The sequence below is a fragment of the Pogoniulus pusillus genome, unplaced genomic scaffold, assembly GCF_015220805.1.
Source record: "Pogoniulus pusillus isolate bPogPus1 unplaced genomic scaffold, bPogPus1.pri scaffold_77_arrow_ctg1, whole genome shotgun sequence".
NCBI classification, from domain to species: Eukaryota; Metazoa; Chordata; class Aves; order Piciformes; family Lybiidae; genus Pogoniulus; species Pogoniulus pusillus.
The window spans coordinates 32,599-50,474 of NW_026974722.1; the positions used below are offsets into that span (position 1 = coordinate 32,599).

Consider the following 17,876-nt stretch of genomic DNA (forward strand, 5'->3'; position numbering starts at 1 on the left):
TTCCAGGCTAGGTCATTCCTGAGTGGGTCTATAAGCAGAAGGAGTGTTTTTCCTAAACGGCATTTCTATGGTTCTTCAATGGGGCTAGGAAGTAAACGTGTTTCTGCTTCAAAGGAAAGCAGCTAGGAGAAAGTTTCTTTTGCCAGTGTGTGACGCAGCTGGAAAGCTGCAGAATGGTGCAGGGGATTCCAGGGTAGGCCATTCCTGGCTGGGTCTATAAGCAGAAGGAGTGCTTTTTGTAAAGCGAATTTCTATGGTTCTTCAATGGGGCTAGGATGTAAACGTGTTTCTGCTTCAAAGGAAAGCATCTAGGAGAATGTTTCTTTTGCCAGTGTGTGGGGGAGCTGGGAAGCTGCAGAATGGTGCAGGGGATTCCAGGCTAGGCCATTCCTGGCTGGGTCTATAATCAGAAGAATTGCTTTTTCTAAACCGCATTTGTATAGTTCTTCAATGGGGCTAGGATCCAAACGTGTGAGGGAGTTGGAAAGACAGTTAAGGCAGTCCTATGTTTTGTGATTTGTCTGTTTTCCTACAATTCTAGTTTTGGCTCAGGCTAGTGTGAAGTGTCTCTGGAACGAGGTCCTTGTGGTCCCTTCTGACCCTGACTGATTCTATGATTCCAGCAAGCAGCTTTTGACTTAAAAACCCCTGAGGTCACTGTAGCACCTCTCTATGGAGTAAAGGAAAGGGATTTTGCTGCACTGCTGAGAACTGTTTCCAGATCTGAGCCTTTGTTTTTGTGGTTGTTTTTGGTTCGTGTTTATAAACAGCAGTAGCTAAGCAATCCTCTCTGAGCTATGGACCAGAATCTGCTGCATCCTGTGCCAGAAGCAGATCCCAGTGTGATCTGGTGCAGCTGTAACACTTCCTAACTGCTAGGTTTAGGAGGAGGGCATGTATCTCAGTCGTTTCTGAGCTGTGATAGCAATCAGGTGTCTGCTTAAGTCTTGAACCTCTGCCACGTGCTGCCACGTTCACCAGATCTTTCTCCCGGCATCAGGGAGAGAAGGAGTGTACAGCTCCCAGAGTGGGTGTCAGAAGCGATGTGAAGTGAAAGGGGTTTGCTGAGGTCATGTAGGAAGTTGTGTGAGGGAATCTGGCAGTTTGGTTTTTGATTTCTTCAGTCTCTAAAGTTTTTCTTGGAGCAGCTTCACTGCAATCCTTTTAAATGCACAGAGTATCAGCACAGGCCCTTTTAGACAGTCCTCCAGGTTTGCTGCAGGTCCCTTTCAGACACTGCCGTGTAGCTCGAAGCTCTGCCTTCTCTTCTGCAGCCTCAACAGCCCCAGTTCTTTCAGTCCTGCTTCCCAGGAGAGGTGCTGCAGTCCTCTGCTCATCTTTGTGGCCCTCATCTGGCAGAAGAGCTGTGTTTTTCCTCTAGCTCCTGCAGAACAGCCTTAATTCTGGTGTCAGCAGCTCCCCCTGTGTCTCCTCTGCTGTCTCTAAATCCCTCAAGAGTAGATCAAGGAAGTGCTGAGTAGCCCCAGCTGGAGTTGAGAGCTGTCCCTATAAACTGAGTGTGTAGGAGTGGCAGAGCGTGGGCTGTGCCTTGCGTGCGGTGTGCTGTTTCAAAGCCAATAGGCAGAGCGGCGCTGGGCTGAAGGCGCTGCCCCCGGCCGGGCGCAGAGGCGCTCTCGGTTGTCTGTGCTGCCCCCCCGTGTTTGGTCGTGGGTACTGCAGTTGTGTAGCGGCTGCGGTGTGGCGCCGGTGCTGAGTGCTGCCACCGTGTGTTTCCTTGTCCACACTGCAGTTCCTCAGCCGCGGCGGTCCCCGTTCTCCTGCCTCGTCTCTAAAGGCCGTGCATGATTGAAGTGTCTGAAAGCTGAGGGGAGGGGAGGAGAGGAGGGGAAGGTGAGGGGTGGGAGGGAGAGCTGAGAACTGGTTTGGATTTGTGAGGATTCGAGAGAGGAGTTAAAAGTGGCGCGCTCGGGGGGGGCGGGCCGGCGCTTGGGGGGGCGGGCCGCTAGGGCTCCGTAGTCGGACGCATGCGCCAGTGGGAGCGGGGCGGAGCATCGCGGGTGGAGCCGCAGGGAGCGGCAGTGACGCTGAGCCGGCTGCAATGGAATGGCCGCGAGCACAGAGCGGCAGGCAGGCAGGCAGGCAGGGTCTTTCGGAGCCAGTCTGCGCCGCGACTAGGCGGGGGGTGCGGTGCGCAAATGGAGGACGCACGCGTCTCCGCTGCGCCCGGGGGCGTACGCAAATTGCGTACGCGTGTCCGCCGCGCCTAGGTGCCGTTTTGCGCAGAGAGAGCGGCCGCGGCAGACACACTCAAGATGTCGACCGCGGGGAGCCACACTCAAGATGGCAGCCGTGCCAAAGCGGCCTTCCCATTGGCTGGCCGTGACGCACTCAATATGGCGGACACGCGCGCACAAGCGGGCTTCCTATTGGCTGCCGGGACGCACAGCTCTGGCCGTCGCGGGCGCCACAGTCAAGATGGCGGCCGCGCGGAAGATGCCTGCCTGTGAGCTGCCGTGACACGCGGAGCCCTAACCAGGCTCCCTCTTTTGGTGCTGTGAGTATGAATTGCATATCTGTAACCTTAATTTTGTTCCATCGTGCATGACTTGACTTTCCAGTTCCTGGGGACTGGCTGTCAGGGTGACTGATAGTAAACAATCTTCTTTGCTGCTTGAAAGGTAGGAATAAGGAGCACAGTGTAGCACTGTGTTCTAATGAACTCTTGCATCCTCTCGTGCCCTCTGTATGCTGCACTGGGGATCTTAGGTGTCCCTGGATTGGATTATTGTGATATGTGAAGTGAGCCCACCACTGTCTCTGAGAGTTAGTGACTCTAGGTGTGGTGTTTTGTTGTTTTTTTCCCCCAAAGCTGTAATTTATAGCTTAGGGAAGAAATGCTCTGTTGCACTGATAGTCAGAACAAGCTTTGCTAAGTGACAGGTTCGGATGGTAACAGTGGTTTTACACAGCACACTGCCCCTCTTCAGTGTTTCCCTTTCATTGCTCATTGGGCTTTTAGAGAGCAAAAAATTGCTTTGCCTGCTTTTGTACTGAGACTTTTTACCTTGATGGGAAAGGGTTTTGTTGCACTCCTTTTTTCTGTCGTTACTGTTCTTTTCCTCTGTCTGTTCTGGTGAAGGTTAAGAGGGATAATTTTTCATGGATAGAATTGCTTCAGTTTTAGACACATGAATTGAATGCATGAGTTTAGACTCGTTGTTCTTTTTGGATAGTTTCCTGTCTTCAGCCATTATCCAAAGATGCCCTCAAAAGAACTTGCAGTAGAGCTGCCAGCGCCCTGCAATCGGCAATCCTTAGACCAGGAGCTCTATCGTCATTCTCAGAAGCTGTTGGCATTTGTGATAGGCCTCTTGATATTTGTGTGCAATATCCCATCCCTTTCTGTCTCTTTTGTATGCATTTTCCTGGAGGGTGCATCCATTATGGTGGTGTTTCCCTTGTCGAGATGAATGCAATGTGAAAAGATGCCTCAGCTTCGTAGAGCTGTGAAGAAAGAAACTTAGACTGGACTGTGTGCTACTGGTTGATAAAGAAATCCATGATGGCTGGTAAAGTGTTGAAGAAGTCTAAAGCCTTACCACACTACTTGCACCTCAGACATTCTCCTGTAGCTCAATCTTGCAAGTACTTGACAGAGCTGCTTTTGAGTCAGGTCCTCTTGTAGGAGATGGAATAGGAAAGGAACAGACTGCTAATAGAGAAAGAATTGTGAGAGGTATTTTCCCTTGGCTCCTCTGTTGCTTTGTTGCATATTTGCACAAGGCAGTTTAGTTGTTGGGAAATGTAACTGGCCTGGTAGAGCAAGTCCCTGCCCAGCTTTTTTGTTAGGAAGGAGTTCTTCCCCATAAGGGTGATGAGTCTGTGGGCTGGATTGCTGAGGGAGGTGGTCGAAGCCCTGTCCCAAGAGGTGTTTGAGGCCAGGCTGGATGAGGCTTTAGGTAGCCTGATCTAGTGTGAGGTGTCCCTGCCCATGGCAGGGGGGTTGGAACTAGATGATCCTTGTGGTGTGTTCCAACTCTAACTCATTCTGTGCTTGTGCTAGAGGAAATAAGAAACTGAAGGCTAGCCAGGAAAATAAGCTGTGATGTTGTCCACGTGTGGTTCTTGACCAGTAGCATTGCCAGTGGGCCAACAAAGATTGAGCAATGCAGACTGAAAGGCTTTGGATCATTAAAACACTAAGACAATGGGGTTTATTATGTGGAGTTCCAGGAGTAGTAGACTGATTACAACCATTTGCTTTCTGAAAAAGACTCTGCATGCTTCTGTGCTAAACAGACAGAAGTCTTGGCTGGTACAAGAAGATGACACAGTGGTGGTCAGTTTCTTTACTATGCAGTAGCATCTTGAAGCCGTTGGCTCTGTGTGTGCATGTGTGCAGGTAAAACGTGTGTTTACTTGTCCGTGCATATATACATGCCCAGAGGCACATAGCCCTTCTGTCAGGTGAGAGATTCTGGAGAAATGATCTTTGCTCTGATGCCTAAAATGACAGTCCTGTAGAATCCATCTTTTCCTGGGCGTGTTTGGGTTTGCCAAAGGCTGAGTGTTCTGCCATTCTTGTCCAGCCATCACTTTTTGTATTGAATGTTTCATTTCTTCTTCCGTGGGGGGGATATTGTATAGGGTTAACACTCCTGGGGGAGTGACCCTGAACCTGACCCTAGGGGTCTTGGCCCCTCCTCAGGGGTGGGCCACACTCCAGGTGATGGTTAGCCCACTCCCCCCACTTCCTGTGGTATAAAAGACAGGAGTTCTCCTGTCTCTTCCTCTTTTCGCCCTCTTTCTCCCTACCTGCGTTCATGACCGCACACACACACTGATACTGCATACCAGCCACGAGGCAGAGACACCATCACACTACTCGGGTTGTATCCATCCCTGTTTTGTATTTTGCTGTTTTCCCTTCCTTATCCTTTGTAAACTCCCCTACCTCCAATCCCTTTTTCTAAGTTATTGTTAAACTTTTCCTTTTTAACTTCCAAATCGAGTGAGATTGATTTATTGGGGTGTCCCTACCTTTTATCTCTCTCCCTGTCTTTTGGGGAAAGGAGGGGGAGGAGGGGAGGGCACTCTATAAACTCTATAAATTCTATAAATTGTCATTGGGTCTACCAAATTTATAAGAGTCTCTGGGAACTTGCATTTGAACCCAAGACAATTTATTTGGCGTCTCAACGTGGGGCTAGGTAGAAAGAATTCTTTCAGAGAAGATTTGGAAGTTAAAAAATGGATATTCTGAAAGTCTTAATCATTAACGCTTTTGCATGGCTGTTGTGGGGCTGGCTGTTAAAGTTTATAAGTTACCATGTCTTCTGGATTGTCATTGATATGCTCTGGGAATATTCTAAGCATTTGCCTGCCCGAGTCTATGCCTATTTCCTGAATTCTGTTAGTAATATCACTGTGTTTAGAAATGTTTCTGGAACATGGAATCAATCTGAGTATATGCATTGGAGCACAGAAGCTCCAGATATTTTGGGCGAGAAATGGTACTGGATAGCAGTTATTTCACTGTGTGTAAATGTGAGTTTGGGAATTTACAACGTAGCTCCGAGCTGGAACACGTGGGGACCTCGGGTGGGCGCCGCCATTAGGGTGCTTAGGGGGAGGGGTGGTCCTCACTGCCCGAGCTGCAGATGCGGGGGTTGGGCGACAGGGCAGACCGCCCCTAGCGCGGCTCCGCCCCGAACTCCGCCTCCGGTCCCGCCCAGGGCAGCCCCCCGGACCCTGCCCCCTCAGCCCAGCCCCATCCATCTTGCCCCCATCACCACGCGGCCAGCCAGATCAAACCCAAACCCTCCCGCAGATACCGATCCGGGGCAAGGGACCTCTTCGGGAACCAGCACCCCCCAGCAACAGCAACCAGCTGGAAATGGACCTGATAATGGAGTGATCCTTATCAGCTCCACGCCCAGAAAGGAAATCAGGCACATAAGGCAGGAGTATGCAAGGGCAAACGGACAGTCCCTTTTAGCCTGGCTTTTGAAATGCTGGGATGCAGGAGCAGAAACAGTGGACCTAGATCACAGGGAGGCAAAGCAACTGGGATCCTTGTCGAGGGATGGAGGTGTGGATAAGGAACTGGGAAGGCTCGATGGTACCCACTCACTTTGGGCCAGGCTTCTGATAGCTGTGAGGTACAGGTACCCGACTAAGGATGACATGATTTTCCATCCCCTTAGATGGACAGATATGGAACAGGGGATCTCATACCTGAGGCAAATGGCGGTTCAAGAGATAATTTATGGAGCCGACCAGAGGCCCTCGGACCCTGATGATGTCCGCATGAAGCCAGCCCTCTTAAAGAAACTGACACAGTGTGCTCCTTCCACATATGCCCCCACATTGGGAGCACTGCTGCTGGGCAGAGACCCCAACAACCTTCCCACAATCAGGGAGTTTGTGAATGACCTAAGACAGTTTGAAGACAGTTTGTCGAGGAAAACCTTAATTGCCACTGTAGAGACCCTCACCCAAGAAATGAACGAGCTGAAAGCCTCTTTCTCTGAAATGCAGAAGGCAGAGGATGACTGCTCTTCACCTTCAGAATGGGTGCAAGTCTCAGCTATAAGGAACACACGCCGCCCCGTGCTCCTCCTCCTCCCCGCAGGAGACCAGCCCAGAGCAGACAGGGTACACACAGGGGGTCACTCTGGAGAACACTGTGTGACCATGGGGAAAACATGGATAGATGGCATGGCCAGCCCACCTCAGCTCTATCGGCCAGGGTAAGGGAACTGCAGGGGACAAACATAGGGAATAACTCCTCCAGAAGAGGGGTTGCCCCAGTGTCCCGCAGGCAGCGCTCTCGCTCAAGGGGTGGTGAAGCCAGTAACTCAGGTCCATGTGCCTCATGCAGTCACACTGCTCAGAATTAGAGGTGCCCTGTCTCCAGCCAGGCGGAGGCCAGGGATAACAGAGTATATTGGGACGTGTTTGTGAAATGGCCTGGCACTTCTGAAGCCGAGAAGTACAGAGCGTTGGTAGACACCGGTGCCCAATGCACTCTGATCCCCTCCAGCCACAGGGGGACAGATACTGTTACAATTGCAGGAGTCACAGGGGGGTCTCGGGAGTTGACTGTGCTGCAGGCTGAGATAAGCCTCACCGGGAATGTGTGGGAGAAGCACTCCATAGTAACTGGCCCTGATGCACCTTGCATCCTGGGGATCGACTTTCTCCGGGAAGGGTACTTTAAAGATCCGAAGGGAAACAAGTGGGCTTTTGGCATAGCAGCTGTAGAGACTGCAGACAAAGAGCAGCTGTCTATCATGCCTGGCTTGTCAGATGACCCTTCCGTGGTTGGTACCCACAAGGTGGAAGATGTCAAGTTACCTATTGCTTCTCATGTAGTTCATCGCAGGCAATACCGCACCAACAGAGACTCCCTGCTACCCATACAGCAGCTGATTCGCCGCCTGGAGCAGCAGCTTGTCATCAGCAAGAGCCACTCGCCCTTCAACAGCCCGATATGGCCAGTGCGAAAGGAGACAGGGGAGTGGAGACTCACGGTGGATTTCCGAGGCCTGAACGAAGTGACTCCTCCAATCAGCGCAGCCGTGCCTGACATGTTGGAGCTGCAGTATGAACTGGAAACGAAGGAGGCCAAATGGTATGCCACAATTGACATTGCTAATGCTTTTTTCTCCATCCCCATTGCAGAAGAATGTAGGCCGCAGTTTGCCTTCACCTGGAGAGGAGTCCAGTACCACTGGAACAGACTGCCTCAAGGGTGGAAGCACAGCCCTACAATCTGCCATGGCATCATCCAGACTGCACTGGAGAAGGGTGGCGCTCCGGAACATCTGCAGTACATCGATGACATCATTGTATGGGGTGAGACAGCAGAGGAGGTCTTCCAGAAGGGTGAGAAGATCATTAATATCCTGTTGGATGCTGGTTTTGCCATTAAGAGAAGCAAAGTGAAAGGGCCTGCCAGAGAGATCCAGTTCCTGGGAGTTCGCTGGCAGGATGGCCGACGCCACATCCCTATGGATGTGGTGAATAAAGTGGCCACTATGGTGGAACCCACTAACCGGAAGGAGACACAATCCTTCCTGGGGTTTGTGGGCTTTTGGAAGATGCACATTCCCGGGTACAGTCAAATTGTGAAACCCCTCTTTGACGTTACAAGAAAGAGGAATAACTTTGGGTGGGGACCTGAGCAGCAGGTGGCATTTGACCAGATCAAACGAGAGGTGGTCCATGCCATGGCCTTGGGACCAGTTCGAACCGGCCCAGAGATTAAGAACATTCTCTACACAGCAGCCGGTGAGAATGGTCCTAGCTGGAGCCTATGGCAGAAAGCTCCTGATGAGACAAGAGGCCGCCCACTCGGGTTCTGGAGCAAGGCATACAAAGGCTCAGAGACCAAGTATACCCCCACAGAGAAAGAAATCCTAGCTGCCTATGAGGGAGTCAGAGCTGCCTCTGAGGTGATTGGGACGGAGTCACCACTCCTTTTAGCTCCAAGGCTTCCAGTCCTGACTTGGATGTTTAAAGGGAAGGGTTCGACTCCGCACCATGCCACAGATGCCACTTGGAGTAAGTGGATGGCTCTGATAACTCAGAGGGCTAGGATGGGGACTCTCGAGCGCCCAGGCATTGTAGAGGTCATCACCAACTGGCCAGAGGGCACTGACTTTGGAAAGCCAGCAGAAGGCAGTGACCCGTGCCGAGGAAGCCCCCCCATACAGTGACCTCCCTGAGGAGGAAAAGGCGTATGCTCTCTTCACAGATGGATCCTGCCGCCTGGTAGGCAGCAAGCGGAGATGGAAGGCTGCTGTCTGGAACCCCACACGCAGGGTTGCAGAGGCAAGAGATGGAGAAGGCGAATCCAGCCAGTATGCTGAGGTGAAAGCCATCCAGCTGGCCCTGGACATTGCAGAACGAGAGCAGTGGCCAATGCTATACATCTACACCGACTCATGGATGGTAGCAAATGCCTTATGGGGGTGGCTGAAGGAGTGGAAGAGAAATGATTGGCAGAGAAAAGGGAAGCCTATTTGGGCTGCTGATCTCTGGCAAGACATTTCTGCACGCCTGGACAACCGACCAGTTAAAATCCGACACATCAGTGCTCACATCCCAAAGAGCAGAGCCACTGAAGAGCATCAGCATAACCACCAAGCTGACCAGGCTGCCCACATCTGCCAGATTGACCTGGACTGGAAGCACAAAGGTGAACTGTTCTTAGCTCGGTGGGCACATGACTCTTCTGGTCACCAAGGAAGAGATGCCACATACCAATGGGCCCGAGACAGGTCCGTGGACATATCCATGGAGGCCATAACTCAGGTTATCCATGAATGTGACATCTGTGCCACCATAAAGCAAGCTAAGCGCATGAAGCCTTTGTGGTACGGGGGAAGGTGGTCAAAGTACAGGTATGGGGAGGCCTGGCAGATTGATTACATCACTCTGCCTCGGTCTCGTAGTGGCAAGCAGTATGTGTTAACCATGGTGGAGGGAAGCACGGGGTGGCTGGAAACCTACCCAGTACCTCATGCTACTGCCCGTAACACCATTCTGGGCCTGCAGAGCCACATCCTGTGGAGACACGGTACCCCAGAGAGAATTGAGTCAGACAATGGGACCCATTTCAAGAACCACCTTGTAAGCAACTGGGCAAAAGAGCATGGGATAGAATGGGTTTACCACATCCCATACTACCCACAGGCTGCAGGAAAGATTGAGCGACACAATGGTCTGCTGAAAACCACCCTGAAGGCTATGGGAGGTGGAACTCTCAGAAACTGGGAGAAGCACCTTGCAGAAGCCACTTGGCTGGTGAACAGCAGGGGATCAGTTAACAGAGCTGGTCCTGCTCAGTCTGCCCTACTGCCCATAGTTGAGGGAGATGGAGTTCCTGTAGTCTGTGAAAGGAATCTACTGGGAAAGACTGTGTGGGTTGCTCCTGCCTCTGGTGGGGGAAAACCTATCAAAGGGGTGGTATCTGCAGAGGGTCCTGGTCACACATACTGGGTGATGATGGAAACTGGTGTTATCGAGTGTGTCCCTCAGAGAAATCTCTCTTTAGCTGAAAAGGTTTTGAAATCTCAGAGTTGATTCCATGTGTTCCAGATACTTTCAGGTTATCTTGTATTATAGTTGTATCATAGTTGTGCAATACTTGTATCATAGTTGTGCAATACTTGTATTATAGTTCATAAGGGGTTACAAGTTGTTTTTGTAGTTATACCCTCACCACTACACGGCGTCCAACAGAACCCACATCACAGCAGCAGCTATCCAGAGTCCTACAACATCGCATCACACCACGGCGTCCAACCAGAACCCTGCATCTGATTCATCACTGATGCCCTGCAGTGAGAGACTGTTCCTGATTTCCCTCCAGAGGATGTCTACAGCCATCTCATCTACACCTGTTCCCCTGATGCCAGACATGAAGAGACTGTTCCTGATGTTTTCTTCGCAGAGGGAAAAGACTCTTTTCCTGAGTACCAACAAGAACTGTTCCTGATTCACTGACTTTTCTTCCGTTCCTGCCCTGCTCACATCTCAGCAACCTGCACCGGACCAGAGGAACACATCGCCTTGGGATACAGCCGGGGACCAAGAAGGACTTCACGAACTCTTAACCCATGGACACTTTTCCCATCTTTGGAGAAGAAGACTGTTCTTAGGAAGGTGGAAGTGGTCTAACCAAGGGGTGGAATGTATAGGGTTAACACTCCTGGGGGAGTGACCCTGAACCTGACCCTAGGGGTCTTGGCCCCTCCTCAGGGGTGGGCCACACTCCAGGTGATGGTTAGCCCACTCCCCCCACTTCCTGTGGTATAAAAGACAGGAGTTCTCCTGTCTCTTCCTCTTTTCGCCCTCTTTCTCCCTACCTGCGTTCATGACCGCACACACACACTGATACTGCATACCAGCCACGAGGCAGAGACACCATCACACTACTCGGGTTGTATCCATCCCTGTTTTGTATTTTGCTGTTTTCCCTTCCTTATCCTTTGTAAACTCCCCTACCTCCAATCCCTTTTTCTAAGTTATTGTTAAACTTTTCCTTTTTAACTTCCAAATCGAGTGAGATTGATTTATTGCGGTGTCCCTACCTTTTATCTCTCTCCCTGTCTTTTGGGGAAAGGAGGGGGAGGAGGGGAGGGCACTCTATAAACTCTATAAATTCTATAAATTGTCATTGGGTCTACCAAATTTATAAGAGTCTCTGGGAACTTGCATTTGAACCCAAGACAGATATTTTAACCAATATTTTGTATTTCTTTACCCTGTCACTTGAACTTTTGTAGGATGATGACAGAGTCTGCATGGACTTGAATAGAATTCAGAAGGGTGCTGTGGCTGTTTGTGCCATCGATGCATCTGGCTGCTTCACAGCAGAGGTGGCTGACTTGGCTGGACAGTATGTGAAGGTTAGTGGTCTTGGAGAAAGTAAAACACTGCTTTTATTCAGGGCAACATTTTCAATGGCATAAGTCTTCTTTCCCTTAATAGCTTGGTCTTCAAGGTGTCTTTGAGCTCTGGAAGAAGCCTAATGTATTTTAACCTTTGCAGCAGGGTTTCAGTGAGTTTATTACAGTATCTGAAAAAGAGAGGCTTTGACATGGGATTAGTACTGTGTATCTGGTAGTGAAAGGGAAGAGCAGCATCTCCATTCTGTATCTACTGCAGAATGAGTTTCCCTTTGCTTGTTCCTTATGGAAATGTAATGCATGAAGCCTCCAGGCAAGTATGCAGAGGCCTCTCTTCACCTCTGGATGACTTCTGCTTTTCCAGATGTGGTCATCAAGCTTGTGCCAGCCAGGTAGTGTAACACGACTTGTCAGAGGAGAGAAATCCACTCATTTTCCCTACTTGTGGGATGTGTTGCAATGTGAATATACTTGCCAATAGAGGCAGGAGAATCCCTGTAAAAGAAACCAACAGGAACTCCAGACTACTGCAGACACGGGCAGAAAGGAGTTCCTGTTTAGCGCTGTGTGCAAAGACAACAAATAGTTGTTTGGTTGGTTTCCTGCTGCTGCAGTTTGACAGCAGAGCATGTTCCTGTAAACACAATTTGCTTGAATAAGGCTTTAAAATCTTGTGTTGCATTTCAACTCAAAGAGCTGTCATTGCTAAGGCAAATAAGAGAGCACTGGAGGCTACGTGTTTAGCTTTTGCTCGTGGGAATCTGAACTTAAGACTCTTGGAAAATATTCTAATGCTGAATTCTTCCAACAGTCATTTGTGGTTTTCTTTTTATCCCTCAATGTCACGTTGACACTCGTTCAATAGATGGCCTTTGATTTAACATTCAGCTTTGGATTGAACATTCAGCTTTTGATTTAACATTCCCTTCCAGTTTAGAATCTCACTGCTGGTCAGTTAGTGAGGTACTGTCAAATAGGCTTCCACTTCAGTAGCTGTATTCACAGCAGAGGAACGTGCTGTAGTGAGACCTAAACGTGAGGCTAAGAAGCACCATGTGACTTGCTGCCACAGAATCAGAAGACTCAATCAAAGTTTGAAGTTCTCATTTAATAATAAATTGTGTCTTGTGTTAGTGCTACAGAAAGTCTGCGTTTGGTACACAGCTGTGTGTGAGCTGGGGGCAAGGAAGGACTGTTGATGAATGCCAAGGTTTGAGAGCAAGCAGCTTTATTAGTGAAGTGTTAGAGTGCCTCTGCAGTAAGTGCATCCATTGTATAGTAGTTTTTTTGGATTGTTTGATGTGTAAATACTGGTTTATGATAGAGATTGTCTTGATTTGAGTATTGGAGATGATTCCTGTACTTCTTTACTAAAATAATGGAATTTGTATTTTGAGGAAAAAAATGTTTGTTCTGTCTTTTTAGGATGCAGATAAGAACATCACTAAAGTACTGAAAGAGAAAGGCAGACTGGTTCACAGCAGTAGTTTTAAGCACAGCTCTCCTTTCTGCTGGAGGTAAGGAGACATGCATATGCTCTAAGACTGAAGATTCTGAGTAGTTCTTCAGATTTGTTTCCTCTCTCTTCTCTTCTGCCATAGATCTGGTTCATATAAATGTAATGCTGATTTTTTTCTCTGTGATGGTTACAGATGTATTTCTGTAGTTTGAATTTCTTGTCCTTTAGGGTTACATATACTATTTACTGTCTACCACTTGAAGATGGCTGTACTAAGTCTAACAAAAAGAGCAGCCTTTTTTCTGTGCAGATAAGTACTGAGTGTTAGAAAAGGGTATTTGGATAGCCTTTGAATGAGACAAGTATGGAACAGAATGTGTTGCAATGTTTGTGTTCAAATTTGCCACGTTTTGGATAAAGTAGGTAAGTTATAGCTGTTAGCATAGCTACCTCTTTTTAACCTTGTCAAGTCAGTTCTTTCTTTGGAGTCTGGTAGAGTCCAGTAGCTTCTCATGTCTGCATTGTTGATTAGAAGCAGTTAGCATTTACCTGCTGCAGTGGGTAGTACGTGTAAGCCCTGAATGTTCTTCTGCACAGTCATTACTGAGTGGAGCTTGCAAACAACAGTGATGTCTCTGACCAGAAATAGCAGTTGGCATGTTTACTGTATCTGTGGGAGCTTCTTAGAAATACTTGGCTTTGTCAACTAGAAATGCAGAATGAGCCCTGGCAAAGCAGATAGGTGATTGGGCACAGTGGCTTGCCAGGAATCTTCCAATCTTCTTTGTCAGACTGGGAATTCTACAGAGGCTGAAGAGCTCCTCCATGTACAAGTCTCCATGGGCCTTTGGACATGACAAATACAGGCTAGACGTGAAGCTTCTTTTCATTAGTGTCCTCTCTGGTTTTAAAGGTGTACAATTGGTATTGCAAAGATTAGTTGAAAACAGATCAAGTTGAAAAAAGGAAGCTGAGTTATTTTTCAGTAGGTATATTGTATTAAACTGTTACAAGTAAAGCTAGTTTTCATGCCAGCTGGAGCTTCCCACTAATCACCTCTAGAATCCTAGAATCAGTCAGGGTTGGAAGGGACCACAGGGATCATCTAGTTGCAACCCCTCTGCGATGGGCAGAGACACCCTGCCCTAGAGCAGGCTGTCCAGAGCCTCATCCAACCTGGCCTTAAACATCTCCAGGGATGAGGCCTCAACCACCTCCCTGGGCAACCCATTCCAGGCTCTCACCACTCTCCTGCTGAGCAACTTCTTCCTCACATCCAGTCTGAATCTTCCCCACTTCCAGCTTTGCTCCATTGCCCCTAGTCCTGTCCCTACGTGGTAGCCTAAAAAGTCTCTGCCCAGCTTTTTTGCAGGCCCCCTTCAGCTACTGGAAGGTCACAATAAGAATAACAGAAAATAATGGGGAAAACTGTACTTGAATGAGTGACATTTCCACATTTGAATGTTGCTGGTGTCTTTCAAAGTCTTTTCATCTTCCCTGGACTAACTGAAAACACCTCTTTCAGTATGTGACCTTGCCTGAGTTGCCTGCTGTTGTGGTCTTCAAAGATGGAGCTTCCTTTGTTTCTGATGGTAAGTAAAAGTGGATATTTGCCATATCATGGAATCAGCCAGGCTGGAAGAGACCTCCAAGATCATCCAGTCCAACCTAGCACCCAGCCCTAACCAATCAACTGGACCCTGGCACTAAATGCCTAACAACCAGCCTATAGCTCTCTTGGCACAACTTGAGACTGTGTCCCCTTGTTCTGGTGCTGGCTACCTGGCAGCAGAGCCCAATCCCAGCTGGCTACAGCCTCCCTGCAGGCAGCTGCAGACAGCAGTGAGCTCTGCCCCGAGCCTCCTCTGCTGCAGGCTGCACACCCCCAGCTCCCTCAGCCTCTCCTCATAGGGTTTGTGCTCCAGGCCCCTCCCCAGCCTTGCTGCCCTTCTCCAAACACCTTCCAGCACCTCAACAGCTCTCTGCAATGGAGGAGCCCACAACTGGACATAGTACTCAAGGGGTGGCCTGAGCAGTGCTGAGCGCAAGGGCAGAAGAACCTCCCTTGTCCTGCTGCCCACACTGCTCCTGAGCCAGCCCAGGATGCCGTTGGCTCTGCTGCCCACCTGGGCACACTGCTGCCTCAGCTTCAGCTCCTCTCTGCCAGCACCCCCAGGGCCCTCTCTGCCTGGCTGCTCTCAGCCCCTCTGTCCCCAGCCTGCAGTGCTGCTCAGGGTTGTTGTGGCCAAAGTGCAGAACCCTGCCCTTGGCCTTGTTCAATTTCATGCCTCTATTAAATTTGACCTCTGTTACATTAACTTCTCTATTACAGCTGTAACTTAGGTTTTCCTTAGTTAACTCTGCAGGGCATTAGGCATATTCAAAGTTATGTCAGTTTGTAACTGGGGCTGTAAAGAATGGTTATGCATTGCCTGTGCTTCTGATTTCAGGAGAGTCCCATTTCATTCTTGATGCTTTCTTTAAGAGAGGCATACAACTGAGCTCCCTCAGAGAAGCAGCATGAAGTGCATGAAGGATGCTGGCTGCACTCAGTACAGACAAGGCACATGGGAGTAGGTTAACAAGATGCTTGACATTTGCCCTTAATGGTCATTGTCTTCAAATGCATCATTCGGGAGTGAAGTTGCTTGGCATTTGCAGTTGACTACTTCTTCTCTGGCCTTTGGAGTGAAGGAAGGGAAAAACCAGAGTTGAAGATGTCAGCTCTGTAAGTTTTCTCTGGGTGATCAAAGCATGCACAAAATCCTGTGCTTGTGCTCTGGAAGATTCTAGGAGCTTCCCGGGGACTCAGGGAGCACAAGTTCTGATAAAGAAAGATGTGAATGGAAGCAGGCTCTGACTGCTCTGTGTAACTGATGAGAAGCTTTCTGAAGGAGGTGAATTTGTTTTACAGCCCTTCACTCAGCTGGTTACAGATCTTCAGGGTAGCTGCTGGTGCAATGTCTGTTGGAGACTGTTAGCCACTCTGAAGGAGGGAGTTAGTGGAGCATCATAGGAACATGTAGAGAGATTGGTCAGGAAAAGGCATTTGTGTTACCCTTTTGAGTCATTTGAGTCACTTTTATTGTAATCCCATGCCTGAGAGCAGGACTCCTTTGTGTCCAGGGTTAAAATCTTCAAGGAGAAACAGTGCCAAGGCTCTGAATTGATTGGGACTTGGTGCTGCTAGTTACAGTGTAGGACAGTTAAGGCAGTCCTATGTTTTGTGATTTGTCTGTTTTCCTACCGTTCTAGTTTTGGCTCGGGCTAGTGTGAAGTGTCTCTGGAACGAGGTCCTTGTGGTCCCTTCTGACCCTGACTGATTCTGTGATTCCAGCAAGCAGCTTTTGACTTAAAAACCCCTGAGGTCACTGCAGCACCTCTCTATGGAATAAAAGAAAGGGATTTTGCTGCACTGCTGAGAACTGTTTCCAGCTCTGAGCCTTTGTTTTTGTGGTTGTTTTTGGTTCGTGTTTATAAACAGCAGTAGCTAAGCAATCCTCTCTGAGCTATGGACCAGAATCTGCTGCATCCTGTGCAAGAAGCAGATCCCAGTGTGACCTGGTGCAGCTGTAGCACTTCCTAACTGCTAGGTTTGGGAGGAGGGCATGTGTCTCAGTCGTTTCTGAGCTGTGGTAGCAATCAGGTGTCTGCTTAAGTCTTGACCCTCTGCCACGTGCTGCCACGTTCACCAGATCTTTCTCCCGGCCTCAGGGAGAGAAGGAGTGTCCAGCTCCCAGAGTGGGTGTCAGAAGCGATGTGAAGTGAAAGGGGTTTGCTGAGGTCATGTAGAAAGTTGTGTGAGGGAATCTGGCAGTTTGGTTTTTGATTTCTTCAGTCTCTAAAGTTTTTCATCTGAGACCGTAAGTAGCCTTTGCGGCGCTGTCTGCACGTGTGCGGGGGTCTGGGGGCATCTGTAGGTACCCTTAGGGGCCTGGAGGGCTCTCTGGGTGTCTGTGGAGCTCTCTGGGTGTCTGTGGAGGTGGTTAGGGGTCGGTAGAGGTGTCTGTGGTGCTGTAGGTGTCTCAAAAGGCTGTGAAGGTCTTGAGGTGCCTTGCAAAGGTCTCGAGGTGTCTGTAGGGGTCTGCAGGGTTCTCTGGCAGTCTGTAGAGGTCTGTGGGGGTCTCTAGGGGCCTCTTAAAGACATGCAGGGGTCTGCAGGGCTCTATGGAAAGGTCGGGAGGGGTCCCTAGAGGTCTCTAGGAGGCTGGAGGGGTGTGCAGGTGTCTGTAGCATTCAGCAGGTGTGTGGAGGTTTCTGTTCTGGGCCCGCAGGTGTCTGCAGGCATCTTGTAAAGGTCTGCAGGGGTCTGTGGAGCTCTGTCAGGCATCTGTTAAGTGTCTGCAGGAATCCATTGAAGGTGTGGAGGGGGCTGCAGGGCTCTGCAGAGGAGGCTGTGGCTGTGTGTAGAGGTCTTAGAGGTGTGAAGAGTTTGCAGGGGTCTGTAAGGGTCTGCAGAGCCCTTGGAAAGGTCTGAAGTTGTCTGTAGGAGTCTGGAGATGTCTCTAGGGCACTGCAGGGGTCTGCAGGGGTCTGCTGCTGCAGGAGGAGTGGGCTGGCGGAGCCACGCCCCCCGGGCTGCGGAGCCACGCCCCCTCCCTGGCCTTTCTTGCCTGGCTCTGGTTGCTGCCTCCTTATTTGCATAGCCTCACCCCCTGTCCCCTTGCTGTCTAGTCCCCGCCCCTTTCTTTCTGAGCCACGCCCCCTCAGTGCAATGCCTATTCCCCGCCCCCTCCATGGCCACGCCCTCTTCCCATGCTGTGTGTAGTCCCCACCCTTTCTGTAGCCACGCCCTCTCCCCCTTGCTGTGCCTGGCCCCGCCCCCTCGGCCGCGCCCCCGCCCCACAGTTACCAATAGAATGGTGACAGATTTGGAGCTTCCTTTGGAGGAGGAGTTCAGGAGGTGGCTGCTGATTGGTGGATTGTGGTGGGCGTGGTTTGCCGCTTGTTCTGCCTCCCTCATTTGCATACATTTCAATATCAGGCTCTGCCTTTGAGTACCTTGGAGATGTGTTGGGGGTTGGGGAGGGGTTACC

At 49.8% G+C, this 17,876-nt stretch overlaps 1 long non-coding RNA gene across 1 annotated transcript in view; it reads left to right on the forward strand.

The window, feature by feature from the left end:
• Positions 1-2,034: 2,034 nt before the first annotated feature.
• Positions 2,035-17,876, forward strand: part of LOC135174554 (uncharacterized) — a 53,701-nt gene continuing 37,859 nt past the window's right edge. The window contains exons 1-4 of the long non-coding RNA XR_010301990.1: positions 2,035-2,515; positions 11,259-11,381; positions 12,807-12,898; positions 14,366-14,432. This is a non-coding gene — a long non-coding RNA (uncharacterized LOC135174554). The remainder of the gene's footprint in view (positions 2,516-11,258; positions 11,382-12,806; positions 12,899-14,365; positions 14,433-17,876) is intronic.